The 16,862-nt window shown below is 33.5% G+C and overlaps 1 protein-coding gene across 7 annotated transcripts in view; it reads right to left on the bottom strand.

Moving 5' to 3' along the window:
* The window catches only part of LOC139988358 (uncharacterized), a 51,554-nt gene that overhangs the window by 21,283 nt on the left and 13,409 nt on the right, over nt 1-16,862 (bottom strand). Inside the window, exon 1 of one of the 7 annotated variants that reach the window (XM_072005908.1) lies at nt 1,540-1,558. The exons of the other annotated variants lie outside the window; for them this stretch is intronic. The gene's annotated coding sequence lies outside the window, so the exon portion shown is untranslated. Of the gene's footprint in view, nt 1-1,539; nt 1,559-16,862 lie in introns of those variants that run through there. 7 annotated transcript variants of the gene reach the window in all.

Below are 16,862 nucleotides of genomic sequence, written 5' to 3' on the forward strand. Positions count from 1 at the left end.
CTGAGATAACAAAATTGGGGAGTTTACAAAAGGTGAAATTGATTAGTTTTGCTTGCAACATATGAATTTGTGATATTAACAATTTATAAACCAATGTAATACCATGGTATGTGGTGGCGACTGGATAATGTTCGAGACGAAATCGTGCGAACCGTGTCGCGATCATAGCACAATTCAAACAGCGGTTGTAAATCAAATTCAATACCAAGTGAAAGCATGTCGAAGCATCTCCTTAACAGATTACTCAGCTGTGTAACCGTTCTGTTCTAGGAAAATATGACACACGTGGTGAAAGCGATCGGACGGCCGTTCCAAAAGTAAAGCAAAAGTAAAATTAGATATCCATAGGAAATAAAATGGTAGGCTGGTGGTTCACTATTTTCCAAAAACTCTTAGTTTGTGCTTTTCACCATGGATGTAGATAAGACTGTTCTAACGACGTTTTGATAAATCGTTTGACGATACGTTGTGCAAGATAATTGAAGTGGATGCGATAAATCGTAACGATTTGACGGATCAAAATAAAAAGAATAGATGAAATAAAATTTTAAATTGTATGAGTAAGATAATTCTTTTCATAAACATGAAAAGATAGATACAATTGTTATTTTGTCGTTTGTGAAATCGTGAGATTTGGTTATTTTAACTGACACTTTCCATCGTGTTTCAAAATTAGACGAATTAATAGAGGATTCCCGTTATGTCAATGGCGTTCTTTTCTATAAATATAGAAGGGATAATTAGATATCCAAGTTTCTTTTTTTTTTTTCTTTGATCTGATTATATTTTTGTGGTAACTAACGTATATACGTTATGACCTTACCTTAAGGACATTCAGATAAAGATATCGAAAGGTAAATACATGGTTTATGGGATGTCGAAAGCAGGAAAATCTGTTGATCAGATCGTTGAAATGAGATGTGACAACGAAACATTAGGTTGCCAGGCGCGATTGGTTTATCAATCAAACAATCTAAGCTACTGACAAATAAATGATAAAGATTCTAAAATACCTACAATGTACGTTAAATTAGGAAGTTTTTTTTAGAAAAACAGAGATCGAGTAGTTTTTTATCAATACGTAATCTAAGGCTTATTCCTTTAGAAACAAGAAAATTAAATTTTGCAGCTCGCGATAAAACATTGACATCTTGTATAGAATAAAACAAATACTATCGATAGTAAATACTTCAATATATTTCTGAAGTTTTCTGAGTGACTCATAGCAAGCAATCTAATTTTTTCAATTTATCCCATAAAATTAAGGAGTTTCGCAATTACTATTTAAAAATACTGTAGTTTAACACTAATCGATCATCGATAATCCACTGATGTTACTTACTACTTATAGTTCACTGATTTTACTCGTTAATTACAACTTTTTGTTCCAATAAGTAGATTCAATCAACGGGAGTCCACTTAATGAGACGCTAATTTATTCGAATAAGTGGAATTCGGATAAATGGAGTCTCACCGTTATTTGAACTCATGAAAAGCAGAAAATATTAGAATATTCGTTATTGCCAGGTGAGTATATACCGCGGACCATAAATGGCACTCCAAAATCTCAATTCGTCACATCTCGAAAACGCAACAGCATCAGACAGGCGAAAGAAACTGACAATTTGTTTTATCGCCGCCAATTTTTCCATGCCAGTTTGCGACACACACCGTTACAACTGTCTGACTCACGAGTCATTTATTTTCTTTGAGATCCTCGGCTACGCGCAAAAATTCCATCGCAATGATCATTACCGATCGCACTGAAAATTCCCTCTCGTCGCCTTGCCATTGGTTTTATACGGAAAGACTCCTGAAGCGACGATTTCTCGGTAGCGGCGTGCAATCTCGTAAATGACACGGACGAATAAAGTCATAAGGGACTCGCGAGCACGGAATCAAAGTCGAATGACTCGAACGATGGCCAGCGCGAGCTCGTTTATCATCCAACGAGAAATATTATCATTCCATAGGAAAGCGTGTTATTTCGACGACGGTAATGACAATCGATATAAAAGCAACGGATGTGCAATCTAGAATAAAAAGTGTAAAAAAAATAGCAATTAGTTTGAAGTAAACTAATAAAAAGATAATTGAAAAGTGAAGGGATAAGGTAAGGAATTTCAAAAAATAGTTTTATTGGAAAAAATTAAATTTTGATACTTTGGTCTGTCTCAAAAGAAAACAACATTCGATGGAAATATTATCACTATGTTTTGATACTTCTGCAGTCCCTGTTCTCACAAACAAAATGTCTTATGAAATGGATAAGTACAAAAAATGAACATTGCTTGCTTTCTCTTCTTGGAAGTACAAGATCCATTCTATCCTAGTTTTTAAAACGAAGTAAATAAATTGCGATTTAAAGAAAATTCCAATAGCAAAGAGTTAGAAAATTAAAAGTAATTAGTGGGAAACTCTACATGCTATCAAACATTCAGCCACCATAGATAAACTGAATAGTTCATAGCAAAGGTTAGCTATTAACGATTCAATTTACCTACATTAATAATTAAAATCCATTACTATATTCATTCACAAACGTTTGATAACGGTCACACTAAATATACAGGTTTGTTATTATAATGGGTAATTAACTGTTTCATTAACCCTGTAAAAAATTATTATTTATATCGAACATAATCATGATAGCGTCTCATAACAATGGCAATGATAATCTAATTCCATTTGTTTCCTAAATTCCATCTTTGTTTAATTATTCTCATAAAAATATGAATATTTGCATAAATATTCTCGGTTTAATAAAGAAATTTTGGAAAGTTTCTGTGTATGTCTATATAACATTTTCTTCTAATTTATAGCCAGATAATTCGACAGAATCTAGCTGACAAATAAATACTGAAATACTCTGTACATCGTTTCCTGTATGCTTATCTCTTTTTTTTAAAAAAAAGTGCACTTTACCAGTAAGCCCCTCGCTCGTTAGTAAAATCAAAGTCAAGCAAGTCATCGTGAACCGATAGCGTCAGCTTGGCCGCCTATCTGGCTAGGAGGAACAAGTTATCAATTCGTTGGAAACTCTGTTGTTTCGTGGAATGGCACCAGAGCCACAGATCGAACCGAGTTTACGCCTGCCAAGTAAGTAAGTAAGTCTGTCTTTACGGCTTTGCACACTGGCAAAGGCCACGGGAAAGAGACATGCAGTCTAGGATAAAGGCTGGAAGATAAACAGCGACCGATGAATCACCCTCGCGACCCGGTCGTTCTACAAAATTGCGTATCGACGAGAGAAGAAGGGGGTACCACGTTGTTTAACTGGCGAATATTATCGTACGCTGAGAAATGCCCGGAGGAATATAAATGAGATCGCCTCTGGCACGTCGAACCACCAGTACCAACAACATCTGTTCGTAACAGCGTGTGCTCGCTCGAAAACCGATTTCTCAAACATTAGCGACGCGTTATCTGTCAGCTGTTCTAGGCGAAATGTCCAGGTAGACATTATCTGATAGAGAAAGTACGTGGAGTGACAGTGGAATTGTCTTCGATAAAGTTTCCATCCGATAACACTTTTACGCCAAAACCTTTTTGCTGTAGTCAGGAATTTCAAGACTTCGTTGTATTCGGGATATTTTTATTTGCAATGAAAGTAATTACTTCCAGATATAACTAGGCTGTACTTTTTATACACATGATTAGAAAAGGTACATAAAATGTACAAAGAACGGTACTTACTTTCTAGAATATTTAACGTAAAATGTTCAAGGAGATAGAGAATTGAAAAGTGTATTATAGTAATTGTGCAAAGTGGTGATTTGGTATATTCCTTATTTTTCCACATCTGAGTGTACTGTAGTCTGTACTATAATATGTAGTAGCGTATTATTGAAAGAAATGTTTGTCTTGAAAAGATTGCATTGTGAAGCAAAGATAACTTAAACGAATATTTGATAGTTTAATTATATCTTACAAAGTTTGTGTCTGTTGTTGCAATTCGAATCTTTTAACGAAGCCAAACAATTAATATTTAGATTGAAAATTATTCAAGGAGATTATAAACCCTTTCATATTCAAATACATATATTCAAAGTACATACTTTAATAAGCCATAATTTTCCTTCTCTGAAGCCTGCTTTACCTTCTCTTTTTTTTTTTTAATGTAATTAATTACTTCCCTACCAGTACGGCTAAGGGCTTAATAACAAAATTTGTTACCAGCATTTCGAAACGAAAAAGGTATGTTAATATAACTCACAAGGTCTTCGATAATTGCGATGCTAAGCAGTGTATTTTTAGACACAGACACGAATTGAAAGTTACGTGTGTCGGCTTAAAACCAGTTTTTCGAGTTAAATGTCTTCGAAATTGTGAAACCTAGACATTCGATCAAATATACTCTTTACTCTTCTAAAAAATGAATGGACAGAATGTTTTTTATTGTTTCAATTTCAAATTATATCTATCGATTAACGTGGAAAAACAAAAGAAAACAGAGCAAACGCAATTCCCATTAGATTCATGAATGTTTGAGATATTAATGACCATTGATGAGATAGTACGCTCTTTCATAGCAAAAGTATCAGTAACAGTTTGTGATTATTACTAAATACCAATTACCCATGACTACGAGGAAAAAAGAAATTCTTACATTTATTTGAATGAATCATAACAGACTGGGAATGTTTATGCATTTACAAAAATGTTAAAGGTAACAAAATGTACAGGATATATTAAAATATAGAATTATAATGCACTGCCTCTCATAATTACGAAACTACCCTAAAGTTTTCTATTTTTTCTACTTGGGGATCTCCATAAAATGTAGCTTTCAAGAATATATGTCCCTCTGATCGATGACATTTTAAACACACATGTAACTCTCGTTTGATATACGTGTACGCATGTAAATATGAGGATCGCTAATTTTGTCCCTCAAAGGCCTCTATCGTGTTCTTGCATCGTGAAAGCTTTTTCTTTGACTCTGACGTCGTCATAACATGATAGCGGAGACCTTCGTCGCCAAACATAAATTCCACTTTATCCATGAACGTGAGAAAAACTGTTTGTAATCGCAGCGTCCTTTCCGAGAACTCAGCAGTACAGAAGTGAAATGAAACAAGGGTATGCGGAAAATGCAAAACAAATATAGAAAAGAATAACAAACGGATTACTGAATCTAATCGTTTAACAATTTGAACACGGCGATATTCGATAAAATCATAATCAGTTTGAAAAGATATATACGAACCATTCTTTTTTTATTTCTCAGATGAAATTTGTATGCTCTTTTTAAGAACGTGTAATTGGACAATTTAATGATTAAATTTCACATTAAACAATTTTTTATAGCAAAGAGCTTTTGAAATTTAAATGTATATTCAGATTGACAGTAGAGATACTTTTTAACATCCTGTTATATTCTAGTATTTTAACCTGTTGAAGAATGTTGATAGATATACATCATATACACGTTATATGTATATTTAGATTTTCTTTAATTCAAGCTAAATTTCAAAAGATATAATTAACGTTATTGTGAATAATAATAATAATAATAATAATATTATTATTATTATTCAATATTGTGAATAATATGAATAATAATGTCACCGAATGTATGAAAGCTTTTTATGAATAATTTTAATTTATATGACAGTTTGATAAATCGAATGCAGCGATCTTCTTCATAGATATCAAAGGAGTGAAATTACTTTTTGAAATATATATAAATATATATAAACAATATTCATATATACAAACTATTTTTTTTTTCATTTCTCAGATAAAATGAGAAAATTTGTATGCTCCTTTCAAGAACGTGTAATTGGGCAATTTAATTATTAAACTACATATTAAACAATTTTATATAGTGGAAAGGTCTTTTGAAGCTGAAGTACGTATTTAAGTTGAAAGCACAGATTCCTTTTAATATCCAGTTATATTTTAGCATTTTAAGCCCTTGAAGGATGTTGGTAGACATAATCATATTCGCACTATATGTATATTTAGCTTTTCTTTAATTCAAGCATAATCTCAAAAGATATAATGAATCTTGTTACGAATAAATGTCACTGAATGTATGAAAGCCTTTTATGCATAATTTTAATTCAAGAAAAGAAACATTATTTTTCTCGACGAAACCAAAAAAAGGAATAACAACCGCCCCTTTATAACAACCTTAATAAATTCATCCCTCTGTAACAACGTTAATAGCTTGGTAACATTGCAAACATTATTTAATAACTTAATTGTTTACAAAATTAAAAGTATAATACAATAATAAATAAATCTATCTAATTTTGTTATCTCTATTATTACTACTATGTTTATGTTATATTATTACCTTTTTATTATTTAATTTTATTAATTCCAACATATTCCTCAGCATTTATTCCCCTTTTACATTTGCAAAGGTGATAAACGCTGCAAATCCACAGCGTTCAAATAATAAACGACGTAACTAGTAAAATTAACGCGTTTCTTTGTTTCTATTGGAAAGCTTCACCTCTGACGCTTAGATCGTTTACCATTTCAATTCCATGATTCGCTTTCTTCCCTCACTCGAACGAATAAAATTCTTCCGGAAAGAACGTCTTCGATATTCATTGGAAACTCTATACATTGGCCAGCATGAAGAAAGACGAAGCGTGTAGGTACAAGACGCGTTCGTTACGGTAATAGTTTATCGTGAAACGTGCCACGGACTACCGTTTCGTTCCTGAACGGTGAATTTCTCATTGGAAAATGAGCTCGTTCGATTCGACCGAGCAAAAAGACTGCGAAACGGCTCGCGCGACCACGCACACTGGAGAACAGGAACTAACGAGCACTCGAGTCTCTAACACGCGTCGAGATTTAATGCTCGTTACGATAACTCCGACCGTTTGAAGAGTATTCGCGGAAGACGCGTCGAGATTTAACGAAATTTCACGGACGACGACCTGCGTAAATGGTGACATCATATATATTCGTAACGCAAAAATTATTATAAACGAGTGTCTTTAATTTATAGGAGAAATGGCATTCAAATGGAAATTCTGATGAATATTAAAAGAAACTGAAATTTATCGAATGTGAATGGTGTTAATTTTGGCGGAAAGTTAATGGCATAGCAAATTAAAATATTGAATACTTTTTTATTAAGCAAGTTAGGATATTGAAATACCTATCGTTTTATGAAGCAGGTTGGAGTGTTGAAACACTTTTTTATGAATTCGAAACATTTACATACTCTTGGTCGATCGTACACTACCGCTCAAAAGTATCCGGATATTCGCTTTTTTTTGATAAGATATAATTTAAGTATCACAAGTGAAAATTAAATAGAACGATGGCCGTAAATCACACGTAGCAAAAGCGAGGAATCATCATCATAAGTCATTAAATTTATCCGTACATTCACATTAAATTTCATTGGAAAGAGAAATAAAAACGCGCTATATATCATTAAGAAAAATCTAGGAGACGAAAAAGGAAAAACATCAGAAAATATCAGGCAATATCAAAAAATTGAAATGGAAGCACGAATTCTCGCTATACTTCAACTTCTACCTCACGGCAACTCACTCATGTCACAATTAGTGCATCTTTCAGACACGAGATCCTCTAATTATTTGGAGCGGTGTAACGTACCGAATCATCGTAAGCCCACGGCCACGAGCAATTCCAATAATGTCTCGTTTTCACGCAGACTTATTTGCCTCGGCGAGTCCTCAAGGGCAGAAAATTTACAACCCTCGTCGCTTGAATCCACAAACCGGACAGAAATTCAGGAAACGACCTACCAGATTGTCAAGAATTTTCCCCAACGTTTCGTCGGATTTCCGCTTATTTTAACCGATACCAGATCTGTTAGGAAGATAGAAATGGTCAAACGATGACTTAGCCGATTCTCTTAACTCTCAAAATCGCACGTTTCTAGTACATAAAACGGGACAACGATGACAAAGTTGCGTTATCTGTCGGCAAAGAAAGGGACCATTATGGAACCTATACCTATTTTTCTTGTAACTGTCGTCAAGCATATACATCGATGGACCGAAAAGCATTGTAGAGAATTGTAAGAAAGTAAAGAACGTTATTGCGTTTAAGTAATTAAGAAAAATTTATCTATAGAAACATTTTGATGGCTTCATTAATAGGAGAAGAGCAATGGTACCATATAAAATAACAATCTTCAGCGACGATTCAAAATCGCATGTAAATAGATACCATGATAAATATGATCTTTAACTTATTGGTATATTTATTTTTTCAGACTAAATGTTCCTGCGCATACTATTTTTAATTTTTTATACTAATATTATATTTTGTATTATTCATATTTTATCATTTCTCAGCCAAAATTGTTATTTTTATCTTCAACATCTTCAATTTCTCTCATGCAAAACAAATATTTCTCATTAATAATCATTCTACATTAATTTCAAAATTTATAGTAGTTATTAATACTGTTTTCAGTTGCTGCTTTATCGTCGAAGAACTTCTCCCTTCGCGAACAGACTTGTTCGTGTTGCTCGATTAAAATGGTCGATTGTGGTTTGTCCAGCGACATGTACGCAGTACACGCAAACGCGTGCAGGTTCGTGCAAAAAGCAAGATAAAGTCTTGTTTATAATACCAACGGAAGACAACATATATATTTTCCAACAATTATTGTATCAGAAAACGTACAAGACAACGAATTTTTACTCCTGATATAAGAAGATATATTTATTATCTTTCGCAGAAAATCGTGGAAGGTCTTTAAAAAGCATCGCTATGAATATAAACATCTTTAGAACGGTTGGCAACATGTACGATGCAAAAAAGGAAAGAAGAATAAAAGAGCAAATAGCGAGACATGAAGTCGCACGTAAATGTCGAAGAAATGAGCGTGATCCATTGATCCTTTGTATTCGTCCCTTTCGAGTTTCCTCTCCATTTATATTTATTTCATTCATCACATTCATGATATAGGTTAAAAACCAAACATCTGTAACCTCGGTACACTGAAAGAAAGAAGATATGCTTCTACCAAGAAAACTTTAATTTTAGAGAATTAACTTGAATTTCAAATTACACAAAACGATGTACATATCGTCAAATATAAATTGCGTGTAATGTTTCAATTTTTAATGTTTTAATGTCTCAACAATAATGTTTCGTATTTTAGACACGATATTAATGCACTAAATACCAATTTTCAACTTCCATTCTCGCACCGAAGAACACCATAAGACAGCAAGTTAATGGAAACCTACATAAATTCAAGATATGTTGTAACGAAAATCTACGGATCGGTCGTTTTAACAGATTTATGCAAATGATCTCGCGTTATCACGAAGAAAAACGAGCGTTCTCGGCTCGACCTAAATAAATTGCGATCGAACAAACGAGCACGAGTCGTGTTCCCTCGAGTTTCGTTCGCCAGGCGAATTTCCTAGCCGTCTAATATATCGGTTAGTAGCGGCTGCGAGAGATTAATTATCTAAGAATTAATTCAGAGAAAAATTCCCACCGAGCTCGTGCGGATCCTCTGACACCGAGGCGCAGGATTTATTTGGTCGCGAGCGTTACGAGTTTCCGCCGAACTGATTATTTAGAAGCCTCCTGGGAAAAAGGACGCGATGTGAGATGGGCTTAAGGAGGCGATAATATCAGCGAATATATGTCCGTATATTTCTCCGATGCAGCCGACGAACGGGATCCCAGCTTGTATACGGGCAACTTCTGTATACAGGCTGGAGATGTCCTAAGTACACGTCTACATGTAGGATATGCATCGGTGACCGTGATGCCGCAACGTATATGGTGTCCAAGAAGTACAGTTCGACTCTATTTATACAGAGTGTGTCTAAAAATATCAGAGCTAAATTTATCCTACGTTTCAATGAGATCGGGTAGATGAAAAAAAGTCGTATAAACTTATGTCCAAAGCTTTATATAAAGCTGTAAACGTTCAGTGATTTATGGCAAAATTCTCTTCCTGTAAGAATTTATGAGGGGAAATATGACAGGAGCAGAGAACCAAGGTTGGGTATGTATTCAAAATGCATTTCTAAAACTAATATTCTGAAGTAGAAATATTCGAAAGAGCTATAAATGAAAACTTGCATTCTTACAGCAGAAAGAAATTTACGACAGCCATAACAAATGGTAAAAATCTTTAAACACTTATAATTTTTCAAGAAAAAATTTAGGAATTTTAGCACCTATTCGACCTTACCTCATTAACAGATATAAGTTGGGCCCAAACTTTCTGAATAACCTGTATACATTCGAAGATTATAGGCGAAGAATGTAATAAATAACATTTTCTATCTTTTACAAGGAAGCAATTTTTAACTCAGTATGTTGTCGATTAAACCTACCTAATAAAACACATAATATGTTAACCATCAAACAGCATGTCGTAATGTTCGATAATAAAAATTTGTATAAGAAACAAGTATAAGAGGAGCTTAACTACCGCCAATTATGAGCACAAAAAAATGTTAATATATTACGAGGGAAAACCTTTTGTTCCATTTTATTCTTTATTAAGATTACAAAAAAGAATGTTGTAATGTATTCTATTGATACAAAATGATATTTGAAAACGCAAGCTATTTACAAATCATTTCCTTGCGGTTCATCTTGCGCATTGTCACCCAACCATTTGCCATTAAATTAAGCAAAATTAGATATATCACCATCTATACATCCTGAAGGATGATCGTAACAGAATTGTCAAGATCTGTTTTTGTCTTACCCGATAAAATTTCAAAACGGTTATTTTATGCCGGCTCACAAGAAATAAGTTCTCATACGGAATGAACAACGAATCTTGATCAGCTGATCACCGAGATCTATAACGCAAGGTCGTTATGATTCAAAATTCATGACTCTATTCGCCTAAGAACATACATAGAAAAAGATAAACGATGGGCAACAAAAAATCTTTGGATAGTTTGAGTTGTAGCTTTGAAAATGTATCAAACGGAAACAAAATAATATTGAAACTTTAAGAGAAAATTTTACGCAAACTACAAACATATTGTACGCGTTCATAAAAAATTATAAATTATATTAAATATTTAATAGTTATTTTTTTATCCCATTTACAAGAAACAGTAACATCTCTTCTTCTTGGAGGATATAACTGTTGAACATAACTCCTTTGTCAAATGATGAGAAGTTTGTTCAGCTAATATTAATCTATGTCTCAGATATAATTATCATAATTCAGTAAATGCATACTACCCGTACCTTAGAGTTATTTGACACAGCTTCATATTTTTCTTTGCTGGATACTTAAAGTACACGATATTTTTCTTTTCTTTCGTTATTACATCACAAGCTAGTGTAATATCTCATGATATACAACAAAGTTTATTATTCTACGTGGAGTTCATGACTGAATTACAAAATGTTGAGACCTAGACAAACCTTGCTTGCTCTAATTTACTAGAGTCTAAAAAATTCTAAAATTAAACGTGTCAATTGTCTTGTCCAAATACTTCACTTATGGGAAATTCAGTTTCACCAATTCATCCAACAGACGCGAATTTTTGAAACTAACGGAACACACTGTATATATGTGAACGAGCGTGAACGCGAGAATGTAGTGCACCAAGACCGTTGCATGGTAACGTTGCCTTTCACGTATATACGCGATCATGCACACGGTTTCATGGGTTATTTGCATAGTCTGCTCAACTGTCTGGCGGACGGAAGCTGACTACGAATTCCTGCTAGAGCAGCCGCCTGTGTCAAGTGCAGCTAATTCATTTTGCTGACTATACCAGGGTTCTGGCTTGATCCGTCCTTCGGATAATATTAAGACTCATAGCGCAGACCTATGACATCGGGAACCTATGACACAACCGTTCTCCACGCAATTCCTGTGGCCTCGATATCATTATTGATGTGTCGCGAAACGCCACGAGTCTTACAAGTGGCTTACGACTATCCTAAATAGAAATGGTACCGACAAGAATGTCATTCAAAGTGTAGAAATTAATGCATTAACTCGATGATAATGTTGGGAAGAATGGAACATCCTAACATTTTTTTGTTAAACGCATTCGATGTTATTAATCTTTGGGACTTTTCTTCGATTCGGTCATTTTCAACAAATATCTGTTGCTGTATAAGTCATTTTATAATCGTAAAAGCAATTTGTGTTTAATTATAACTCGGGTAAAGTATCCTCCGAAAAGGAAAGCGGAGAATAATATTATTAGGAAATTTAAATTTTCTATATTTTCCATTAGTATATGTTTATTTTAACATTATTAATATAACATGGAAAAAGTGTATAATTTGTTTCGAGGTACAATCTTAATCGTTTTCTCGCGGTAGCGAATTAATGGTTCCACTGAATTGTTACACGTCTATTTACGCGCATTATTAAGGAAGTATGTAATTGTTTCACGTATGTAAGGTGTGTTTTCATGCAGTTAAATGGGGCATGTTAGTGCATTATTGTTGATAACTATAATTATGTGAATACTGGGTCGATCCGTGAGCTTCGTGTACACTTTTGACAAACCGAGTGATTTTTACGAAAGAATGCTAGATAGATTAATGTCGAAACAGGAACATGTGTAAGAAAAAATATTCAAGATCATGTTTTTCTCAATTGAGTAAATACACTAAGAAGGATGTAAAAATTCGAGAATATATCATGTACTTGAAACATAAATATAATAAAGCAATTTTTATTAAAATTGTAATTAATATTTATATTTGTGATATACTATTAATTATATCTCAATCCTAATGTAAAAAAGATTTTTAAAAATTTTAAACGAAGAAGAAAATTAGAAAGCTGAAAATTTAATCGCAATTAACGTTGTTTAAATTGAAATATGTATGTAGGTATGTATTATCCATAAATACGACCCATAAATTACGCGTAGAGAATCAACATAAAAGAGGAGTGGTGGATTAAACGCGGAAATGGTTTCATAACGAGACATTGATAAATGTTAGCAATTGGAATAGGAAATTCTGGAAAATTTTGTAGAAAGCGGGTATAGAGAGATCCGTTTATACAGACATTTTGGAATAAAATTCATCAAGTTCAATATAACATAACCCAGAAAATCTATAAAATAAAATTAAAACGAAATAAAACATTTTAAATATTAGATATAAATCTAATAATAGGTATTTCTAAAAAATAATTCCATTCTATCCAATTTGTCTCTGAACATTCATAAAAATTGTAGAATTGTCAAATATTCCGACACAATTTCTTCGTATTGAATCGGTAATTCCAAGATACCGACAAATTTTATCAAAAAGATATGATGACAACGTACTTTCCTTTCTAATAATTTCTACTGTGAAAAAAGAAGAACCTGCTTACTCTTCGACTCGTGGATCACTTTACAATGAAATCTAAAGCTTCATCACCAATAATTCCGTCGAATCAACGTTTCGACTCAACAGAAAACGCTTCGTAATCGAGAGTAAAAAGAATCGTCAGTCTATCTTACTATCTTGTGCAAATAGATAATATCAAATATAGTGAATATCAATCATATATTAACTGCATGAGATCCATGTAAGCTGACTAAGATTTAGCAGATCAATATATAATAATTTTAACATGGTAGGCAATGTTACTAAAATACGCGAGTACAGCCAATGTGCTATATAATAATAGAATATTTAAAACAGTGCGTATACAATGACTCGTGAAAATATTCATACACTCCTGGAATTCTTTTATGTACAGTATATATTTTGCAAAATATTTTTAAATTTCATTAGTACTGTAACGATTATCCTGATTATATTGGTAAAATTTGTAACGGATCTTAAAATGCATGTATATAAAATTTACAAGATATTTATTGGAAGTATACACTTTGTAAAGATCATCAAAGTATTTGGATAGTACATTATTCGCCATGTTAAGAAACCGCAACCTGTAATAAAACAATCTTTAGCGCTAACTGCATATTTAAGATTATTATTCATACCTTATACTAACTTTTTACTGGGTATATGTTCGCAGTTAAATGTCTTGTAACTTCTATATACATTTTCGGATCGGTTTCAAATTTTGCTATTGCAATGACGATAGTCATGACTCATGACGGTGGTAATGAAATGAAACAAAAATGTCATATATTACACATAATATATTCATAAAATAAATTCTGCGGTAGATGTTCGAATATTTTCGTGGGGCACTGTAATATATTCATACAAAAGTATAAAAAAATATAAATAAAGGTAAGAATTAGGATGACTTTATCAGCGTAGCTAATACCAAGCTGATTGAGACTGAGGACCAAGAAGTCATCAGCAGGAAAAAAAAGCCTTGTTTCGTATCTTTCTCCTTCCAAGCCAGTAATCAGTAGCGTAAAATGAATTCGCCTAGGCAACAGTTTATGGCACACGCGTCGATTGACCTACATTGTTGTGTCACAGGAAGAGATGCCTGGGACTGAATTACCGGAACACCAGCGAGGGCAACGGACGAGCGTGAGGGTGACTTAATTAGCCAATTATTGTCATCGTGTATGGTACAGACGGTGGGGACAGGAGGCACAGAGCTCTGGCCACCTATACAGGTTCAACCTTTAACGACCACCCGTTGTTACACTCGGCCCAGCTAAATTCAGGACAAAGCCGCGTAGACGTCAGCTTTATCCTTGAACTGCAACCGTCCGTTCGAATTTTCCACAAAGTGAAACCTTCGTTAATCGCATCTCTGCCCTTCGAAACTAGCCAGTAAAATATTTCACGCGTTTCGCGCCATTTCCATGGACGTGCATATTTATATACATTTACGTTAGACGTGGACCAGATGCAGAGATATGATGCGACAGATGTTTGCAACGGAAGGCTTATGGAAATAATTGAATTCTATTTAAGGTAACGTATTTTTTTCTCTACAATATTTAAGAATTAAACAGGTATAGATTATGTCTCTAAGAACTTTTTAAATATTTTTTTTATCGAACAAAATGTTGAAATTTTTAGTAATTAGCGTTCCCAAAAAAGACTATTAAATTGAATTTATTAAAAGAGGAATAGCCTTTTTCTTGTTGCATTAGAATTTATCAAATTTAGAATTTATAAATTAATAAGGAATCTAGATTATTAACATATTAAATATTGTTTTGGTTTTAATAATATTTTTCTTCGAGTAATAACTTTGATCCTGAAAATAGAAAATGATAATTTAGATTCTCTTCTCTCTCTCTCTCTCTCTCTCTCTCTCTCTCTCCCCCTCTCCCCCCCCTCTCTCTCTCTCTCTCTCTCTCTCTCTCTCTCTCTCTCTTTCTATGTCGTATTTCTTTTTTTACATCATCTCCTCGAATGAGGTCGTTAACATCATCACAGCGGTCATTGATTTCACAGCGGTGACATTACGCAATTCGACAATTATATATTTCTAGTGGTACAGTGCACACGTAAAAAATAGAGACATGGTTTATTATGACTTTCCTCTGTTATCTTCGATCCTTATCAAGTGATATACACAAGCGTACGATCTCATTATTACAAATATAAATCTGCATAGTGTCATCGACATGACCATCGCGATGTCGTATCGGTCATCTGCATCCAGGTCTTAAGAGACGCTACACCAGATGGTTGCATGTAAATTCGAAACAGATGTCGGACGGAAATTGTATTCCGGATTGGTGAGAAAGTTCGAGGAAACTCGATGTCCTTCGAGATCCTTGTTAGGCACCGATATTGACAAACACGTGGTTGCTTGCAATCTCCTGGCCCCAAGACTAATACCTGCCTATCGTGAAACGTTAATGGCTATCATATTCCGGTTGGCAGCGAGAGGCAAATTGTACGCCGCCGGTCGAAGATCCACAGGGAAATTACGTTTTTCCAAGCGCAACGTGTATGGATCACTTTGTGTACGGAGATACGGAACATGGCTCGATGAACAGACCTCTTATTACACTTGATTTCCTTTCAGGAAGACTCTATAAATAAACAAGACGCGTTGCAACTATGTTAAGTAACATTACACGCTCGAGTTTTAATGAGAATTTAGGTTTCCCGTGATGGTAGAGCGATGATGCAAATGGTGTTACCTCTATTGGAAAGTATCGATGTTTTATCGTTATGCCTGGTGTTAAGAATAGAACGCTTAATTATTATTCTGTTTGCCGTGGAAGGTAAAACAGCATTCAGGGTAGAAATTGTATAAATTTGCAAGTTAAATGAAAGGTAAATATAGGTCTTCTTTCGAAGGTCTTCCTCGACCATAATAAAGAACATCTGAATATCTATTCGAAGTAATCGTATGTATGGTTGTCTGCATAGTCAATTGCATTTATATTACATCATGTTGGTTCTTTAATAATATGTTTCTCTCAGTAATTCAGCTACAAAGACTAGGACTGTTTGGATTCTTGCTGATTTTTGATGTAATTTACTGCTATCATATAATATTACAGTCACAATACAAATAACTGATTTGAGTATATTTACTCAACAACATTTTACTCTAACATCTTATTACAAATATGTAAAATAGAGGTCTAAATATGATAAAACAAGCTATGTTGATTATATCAAGATAACGCGATCTTGTTATTATTATTCTTACTCTTACGCAAATTGGATGGTTTATAATTTATATTTCGATTTTTCTACGATGCTTTCCCTTGTATTACATTATTTGGATATTTCATGAGCTTTATGTTAAAAAGAAATAATAATAAATCCACCAAAAAATAAAAATGGGGGAATATAACAATTACGTTGTATTTTCCATTACTTACATGGTCCTTACAATGCTTCTTAGTATTCGTATTTTATACTGCTTCAATATTTTATAAATGTTATTCCAAATAAAAATGAAAATAAAAGTGACAAAATAAAAAAGGTGACAATTACAATTCATTTTACTTTACTCCCACCATCCCATAACGTTTTATTTATAATTT

Source organism: Bombus fervidus, chromosome 1, assembly GCF_041682495.2.
Source record: "Bombus fervidus isolate BK054 chromosome 1, iyBomFerv1, whole genome shotgun sequence".
Classification (NCBI taxonomy): Eukaryota; Metazoa; Arthropoda; class Insecta; order Hymenoptera; family Apidae; genus Bombus; species Bombus fervidus.